Source organism: Manacus vitellinus, unplaced genomic scaffold (genome assembly GCF_001715985.3).
Source record: "Manacus vitellinus isolate BGI_N305 unplaced genomic scaffold, ASM171598v3 scaffold_45_pilon, whole genome shotgun sequence".
NCBI classification, from domain to species: domain Eukaryota; kingdom Metazoa; phylum Chordata; class Aves; order Passeriformes; family Pipridae; genus Manacus; species Manacus vitellinus.
The window spans coordinates 1,977,069-1,985,445 of NW_021940571.1; positions in this window are offsets into that span (position 1 = coordinate 1,977,069).

The following is an 8,377-nucleotide window of genomic DNA, read 5'->3' on the forward strand; positions in this document are numbered from 1 at the left end:
AATCACGTTTTATGAGTAACCATTCGAAAATAACTGAGAATCACCCCGGGGAATCCTCCTTCAAATCCAGACCTGCCTACAAATGGCATTGCTGTGTCCCCAGGTCTAACACCCCACTCTGACGTGCACAGTTCCCTTCTGTGTAACTTCATGTGAAATACAAAACATGCTTCGCTCTTCCTAAATTATGTATGTTCCGAGGAAGACAATCCTTCAGTGCTCTTTGATCTGGTGCCGTCTGAAGAATAATTTATATCGTGACTTCATTGAAGACATAATCAGCGGTTAATCAAGTGCATTTTGTGTAACTGTAGTCTAATTAATCTGTTTTGCTCTCGGAGGAACAATTACCACGTTATTTGTGTTTGATTTTACCTCAGATCTGCAGTGCAAAACCACTCAGAAGGCAAATTCTGAAGAATAGACAGGATTCCCTCTGAATTCTTAACCCAGTGTCACTGGGTTGTCTTTAAAAACACCCAAACAACTGGATATTTTGAGTCTAAATTAGCTTTTCCTAGAAGGATATTTTTTGGCTCAGTGTAGGTGCCTACAACGTAATAAATTATGCATGTAACACAAATTCTCTTGTTATGATACTGTTCAAACTTCATGTGCTACTGCGGTACAAAGCTCTGCATCTTTGATATTTTTGCATAGTTCTCAGACTGGGAAATAGCAATTCAAGGAGGAAATTTTTATTAGCAACAGAGATATATAAATATATATTATATATTTACTAAACATATATTTAGGTAAAAGGCAGTTCCTGCGAGTGGCTTTTCATAGCAAGTAAAACTATCTCCCTAATATAAGAAACAAAGTCTCACGTAAAGCTGCAAAGATTTGTGGTGCAGGTAGAAAAATCCCCATTAATCCTGGCGTTTATACGAATGGAATAGCTGCTATTAACAAGAAAGCAGCCCACGGGACTGCTGGTAGGATATTTTCTGGATATCTTTCATGTGGTGTGCCAAAAACAGGGTTGTCCAAAAGGCAGGTCTGAAGGTGGTTGTGGATGGAAGTTGGCTGAAGGCCTTTGGATGACAGTGGGAATAAAAGATGAGGCCCACAGACACTTTAACAGCTCTCCTGTCCCTGGTTATGCTCACACTCAGGGGTCATTCTCTTGTGTGGGGACATTTCTGCTGGATGCCAAAGCTGGGGAGTTCCTGGGCACGTTTCCCTTGGATTTGCTCATTTAGAATCACTGGTTACGCTGTATTTTAGCTTTTCTTGTACTTAAAAAAAAAAAACGAGGTATTTTTCTTCAGAACATACTCTTTAGTTGGGATGGTACTAAAACCTCACTGTCTAACATCACAGTTTCTTAAAGTAATGGACTGCACAGACTTGAAAAAGAAAATCAGCCTAAAATGTAGGTAGGAATCAATGCCTTTCCATTTATAACACTTTGATCACGTTGTGTGAGACACTGAAATTACTGAGGCTGTTCTGGCTCCTGGAGCCAGTGCTGGCCCCTCTCAGATGTTAACAGGCCAAAGCCCTGTGGATGTCCCTGATGGAGTTTGGGAGCAATCCCTAATTTACCCTGTCCCTCCCCAGGCTGGCTCTCCTGTGTTCCTTCCAGCCTGAGCATTCCAGCTGCCCAGAGGATCTCCTCCCACGAGGCCTCTTTGAGTGTGAAACACCCCCTAATGAGCCCTTTTTTTCCTTAATCAAAGACTCTCTATATTTTTATTTTCGTTTTTTGAACCTACCACATCATTAGTTCTAAGATAACAGCCAGTATTCTGTTCCTCCCAAAGCACAGCTCCCCAGATGGTGCAAATGAAAGGTGGCTCCTCTGGCTCCTGTGGCCTTTGCTGATTCCCATCAGCTGAACATCTGCTCCTGGGAGCAGAGAATCCACCCAGGGCTCCCACGTTCCTGCAGACACAGAGCAGGAGGCATCAGCTTCAAATTTATCCTCAGAGTTCCAAAGCTGCCTCTGGAATAACACACCAGCCTATTTCTGATCTCAGCCCTTCTCTTTTAATATCACTTTTTGCCGAATAGAACCTTTGATTTGGGGATTGCTTTTCATTTCCATTGATGACATTTTTTACAATTCAGCCCATAAACATTCAGTTTTTAATGCACCAGATCAGATAAAATTATAGATCAGGAAATGACCATTGGCAAAAAAAAAAGTTTCTTTGTATCAGAGCTGGAGTCAATCCCAAAAATCCATCAGCTGCAAATAGCCCAGGAAGAAGAGGAATTGATCATCAATCAGCAGATTGTGGAGCTGCACTTCCCTGCCTGCCTTCCAGCTGCTCCACCTTTCCAACAGAACAATTCCCCATTAAAGGCAAGGGAAGAAAATTTAACTTGAGAGAAAAAGTGAGAAAATGCAGAGTGAAATGAGCCATTTTGGTGTGGCCTGAACGATCCAGGGATATAGTCTTTCCATGCCAAAACAAATCCTTCTTAAGGAGCCCCTGGTAGCACCACTGATGGTAGGACAGTGACAGAAAATATTTCTGGGTTTGGGTGGGTTCCAGAATGTTTCAGAAGGGAAAGGAAAACCTAATATCTGCTGGCAGGCCTGGGAACTCCAGTACTCTGGATTCTGTTCCACTTGACTGTCTGCAGAAAGGGAAGCTTCTTGTCCTCACACTCCCTCAGGTTTCCAAACGGGAGGCTGATCCTCAGAGCCGTGTCAGAAAAATTAACAATATAATATGCTCAGATAATTAAATGCTGGTGTGAAGTGTTCGATAACGTGTGTTGGACACAGAAACACTGAAAGGATCCCAAAGCCAGAGACATTTCTGGGAGCATCTCATATTTAAGCTCTTTTAGCACTGCCAGGGAGCAGAGTTTAGCACATAAAACAGCATCAAATCCAAGATGCATCTTTGAGGCAACAAAAATGTAAATGTCCAGATGCAGATTGCCATTGTCAGGGCTGTGCTTGGGCTCCTTCTGAAAGGAAACTGGGATACACACTGAATAAGGAATTCTGAAAGGCTCAGGGACTCATATTGGGCAGGGCTGTGAAAACACTCCCAAGTTTGCATCCCTCTTTGTTTCCCTGTAATGAAGAAAATGAGGGCTCTGAGCAGCTCTAAGGAGGCCCATTCTCCCAAGGATTAGGACTGACATTTCCTTGATTTTCTGCTGTCTGATAGAGGGTGATATTTCTGTTTCAGCTTTTCTTTTGAGGGGGAATAATGGCCAAAGAATTTTCCTGAAATACACAGCATTTTAGCAGCTTCAGGAACTGGAGATCACCGAGATCAACTCTTTCTTTTAATATTCATTTCTTCTCTTTATATTCAAGTCTCATTTTAGTTATGAACTGCTTCTCAGGGCTCTTACAAATCACAACCAACTCAATGTAAAAAAACCCCAACCCAATAAAGGCAATTCCAGTTTAGGAATCTGTTTGTTTGGACCTCCCTGTTGTGGAATTTCAGTGCCACAAAATTCTGCACTTGTGAAATATTCATCTTAAGGCGTAATGACAACAAATGTGAATTTGACATATATCAGAAATTTGTATTTAACAAATTGTTACTATCAGATTTGAAATACTTCATGTCTGAAAATAAGTCCCAGCAACGCTGTAATTAGGCTGGTTTTGTTGCAAAAAAAACGAGGTGCAGGATTTTTAGCTGTGTGGTTTAAGCCTCTCAGAATGAGTTTGCCATCCCCCCCCGTTTAGTTTTGCTGAGCTGCAGGACACCTGACACACCACAAGATGTCTCAGCACGGAAACACTGAATTTTGTGCAGGAATTTTTTTATAATACCACTCGATGAGATAAAGATTTTCTAGTGTTTGCCTTGGGTTTTCCTTAATACTCAACAGGGGATTTTAGTAGCACATGGGGAAGAACAGCCTCATAGTGTCAGCAATAAATGATTATTTTAAATAATCACTGAATCAAATGACTCATTGGAAAAGCTTAAACTTCCAAAAGGAAAGGCTCAATCAACTCTTAATAAGCATCTGAGAAATATCAAAGTCTTCCCGTGTAGGTTAAATGAAAGAATTATTTGAAACTATATCTAATTTCCACGACATTTGATTTTAATCATGTGTTCTATATTTTTAGTTATTCATACTCAGGGTTCATATTGTTTAGAGTTACTACAAGCCAGTTATTTGCATAATATTTTCTCTAGGGTTACGTCTTTGGGGCCTCTAAAATCTATATGAAACTGTTGCCTTCAGTGTTCAGAGGGAACCCAGGGAAGTTCTGACCAGTTTGTCCACATTAAATGTTGACTTTAAGAGAAGAGAAGGCTTTTCAACAAACTCTTAGCTCAAGAGCAGTGCAGAAACCACTCCAGACTTGATGGCTGGAAGGTGATTTTGCTTTCTATTACTTTGTGTATCTCCACACATTCAGGACTTTGTTTGCCCTCAGAATGTTTCTCATTAATTTTTCTTTTCTCTTCCCTTTTCCATTGTGTTGCTTTAGTTTATCTTCCCCCACTTCCCCTCCTGATTAACTCCTGAAGTTCTTTTTTCTGTAACATCCTCTTTCTTATTTTGTTTAACCTTTTTCAGAGGAATCCAGGCTGGGTTTGTATGCACTCAACATACGAGGAGCACACAACCATATTGTGACCAATATATACTTTAAATACATTGAACCTTACACTGTAAATCCTCAACAAAGGAACCACCACGTAAATTCAGTCAGAAATCCACTGCCTTTTGTTGGGAAGAGCTGATGGCACCAGCAGTGGGCCCTGGGCATGAGACCCCTCCGATGAGGAGGTTAATTTATCATATATTAATTAAGCTGTTTGCAAAATGACTTTACATTTTGTCTGCATCCAAATGATAGGAGAGATTCTCACAGGAATCTGTGACAGTCCTGTAAGAAACAGAATTTTCAGGCTCCTGAATCAGTTGAGGGAAGGTCGAGAGCCCCACATTCTTCAGTGATTAATGTGTGTGCTTTAGATAAAGTAACTGAAAACTATTGATTAAGGCACAGTTACCCTTTAACGGCCAAGGAGAATTCCAGAGGAGATTAGCCTTTGTCTGGATCAATGAAATTGTTGCTGCAGTTGCCATCTAGATTTGCTAAAAAGAAACAACACACATGGCTCAGGTTTCAGAGCCTGATGGTTTATTCAACTCACAAAATTCCTTGTTTTAGGAAATATTTCACCAGATTCAGGCTGCTTACAGCAGAAATATAAGGCCTAGGAACTTCTCATCAGTGCAGAAGCACAGAATAAACAGGTGATCTTTGCACCAAAGAAAGCACTGCAAGGGAACAGATGAATAAATACGAGGAGAACAAGGAAATAATAAAAAATACTCATCAAAAGATATAGGTCAAGGGCCTGGTCGTAAAACCCTAACAGCCATGGGCAGGAGTTTTACACACATCGTGGGAAAGGAGTGCTTTGAGGAAGGGCCTGGAGGGAAACAATGACATGGGATTGTAACTGTGTTTAGGTAACTCCAAGCACAAGGAGTGGCATGAGAACGAGCACAAAAGCACCGTGAAAATCTGATAAAGAGACCAGGAAAACAGGCATTGCCTTTGTGATACCTGGGGAAGGACAAGAGGACGAGAAAGCTCTGCTAGGGGGGGACCTGCAGGTGTAAATGTGTAGCTGGGGAGGGGACACAGAGGTGACAGGGGTGAGGGCAGTGTCTTTGGTGACCAAAGAACCCAAAGTTATCACATCCAGCCCAGCCCAGAGCTGGATGAGGGGGACAGGCACACTGCAAACACGTCCTGGATGAGGAGGAGGGGTACAAGAACATCCATCACAGCTGTAGGACAGAACATTGCAGAAACTGGAGCACAAAGTAATGCACAACCTGCTAAAATCCCTTCAAAATCAGATGTGTTTGGACTTGTTGCTGTTCATGAATTTACATTTGCAAATGGTCCCTGCAGTGTGGTGTGTGCTTTGGAAGCAGGGCCTCCACCCTCCAGAGTTTCCATCCTAAATTACAGAGCCTTGGATAATCCAGGCTGTGGGATCTGAGGAGATACATGTCCACAGTCTTGTGCTGAACAGAAATACCTGAGCTAATTAAAAGTGGAAGAAGCCTGGTTGTAGCTCGGGTTATTTGCTTTGAGAAGAAAACCTGCTTTAAGCTCTTTAATGTTTATTCAGCACTTCAAGGCATTGTTGTCTCCCTTTGCAGTAGATTTAGGACTCGTTTATCCAGGAAAGTCTTCCCTTTAGTTCAGTTACTTGTCAGGAATGAGGAGGAGACACAGAGACATTTGAGTAACACCCAGCACTGCACTGTCTGATATTGGAAAAGCCTTGTCCTGCATTCCTCAGACATTACACTTCCCTCTGATTCTGCAGAGTGCTCAAATTGTTGGAGAGTTGTCTCCCAGGCAAAGGAGGAGGGAGTGTTACCATCCAAACTTGCAGTGCTCCACACCTTCCCTTCAAACGGCATTGCATCCTGCTGGATCTGTGTCCAGGGAGCTCCATGACTTATTTCAGGTCTCTGAAAACCCATCATGATTTCACACCACAGTGATCTCATCAACAAATGGCCAAAAGGACAGGCCCCCATCCTCAACTTTTAAATTGTCCCATCCAAACACGTCCTGGTGGGCGATCTCCTTGAGAGGGCACAGGGTCCTGCATGCCTTGGGTCTCACAGATCCTTCTTCCCCTTGTGACTCATGTCAGGTGTGTTCCAGCACCCCATGGGTGACTCTGCTGTCAGCAGAAGGGAACAGGAACAGCAAACTGTGTAAGGAATGTGAGCAGACACCAGGGGACTGCAGCAGTTTAGCTACTTGACAGAATCCAGCGATAAAAAAATGCAAGAATACCAGGATGACTAATGGAAAAAATTCCCAAACCTGAAGCAATATAAACACCTGACCCAAACTCTTTAAGGCCTTTCATCCCATGCAAACTTTGCAGCTCACAGGCTTCAGTTCCCCTCCCACAGAGGGCAGTGTTCTTAGTATTCTGAGTTCTCACCTTCCCAAAGCCTTCAAATACCCTAAAATTGTTTTCGCTGAGTGACCTGTAAGATTGTAAATAATGAAATAAAATAAAAAAACCTATCCAGGAATAAATTTTTCTCATGGTACTGTGGAATGCATTTTTAGCAGCAGTAGAATTCCACTTGGCTGTGCTCTGAAACTCAAAGACAATTCTGCTCATCTTGCTCAGCCAAGCAGCCGAAAGATGCCAAGCTCTCCAGAGCAGGATAAAGCTGTGGAACACCTTTGTGACTCCCTGGATATCGATTTCACCATGGAGCATGTGATGGGATCAGATATCCAACAATTCCCAGGCCCTTGGGCGAGCCTGTGGCACCAGCTCTGCTCTGCTCCGGCCACAGCTCAGCCACAAAGTTCTGCTTCCTCTGCCCCTTCCTGCCCCTGGAACTTCCCAGGCCTTGCTGAGTGGTCACAGAGGTTCTTTGCTGCAGGCCCAGAGAGGCAGTTTTGAGCAGTGGATCCATCTCCTGGGTCTCCCCACCCTAAGGAAGCCCCCAAGTATTTTGCTTATTCCTGCAGGGTGGAAAAGACCAACCAGCTCCGGGAGCAAAGGAACTAATTAAAGCCAGGCTCTGTGCATTGATGATCCCTTGGCTCTCCTGTGGCTCAGAGGGAACATTTATCTCCATGGGGATTCCTTTTGTTCCTTATCAGCCTTGCCCTCACTGGGGGCACTGCTGTGGTCACTTTTCTCTGTCTCGCTGCTTTTTTTAATTAAGCTTTCAGGCATATAATTCCTTTGAGAACCTGCACCTCCAGCTCGATTGATATTTATTTTAAAGCTTCAAAATTATTCCAAAAGGTTGGGGTCTCCATGGGCAGATATAACAGGCTTCACTTCTCTGGGAAACCAAGCTCTTAGAAAATTCAACTTTTAAGTACTTGATATTCCGCAAAGTGAATGGAATAGAGTTTATCTCTCTCCTTTAAAGCATAATGTAAAATATTTCTTCAAGCTGATGTGTCATTTGCTGTAATTTGCTAACCTGCAGAAGGGCCTGTGTGCCTGAAAGCTTATTCTCATTTTTAGCTGTATGAGCTGGCCTATTACAGGACTTTATTTCTCCCTTCAGAACTTGCTTCTTGTCTAATTAGAGACCCTGGTGCTCCCTCATTAAATCTCTCAGGAGTGTTTCTCCCTGAGGGAGTCCTGAGGCCACAGAACTAAGTTGAGGTTTATAAAAGACACATGATTAGATTAAGAGAATTCAATATATACCATAAAATGCAAATGCTTATGAATGTATTGATTTGAAATATTACTTCTCTTAACATTGAATTGCTGGGTTTGGAAAACCAGCAAAAAATCATGTTAATGATTTTTAAAGATCTTTCTAGGGCCAGAAGATGGTATTTGATATTGAACCTAAATCATCAGCCCAGGCAATGAGAAATCCAGATCCCTGCTCT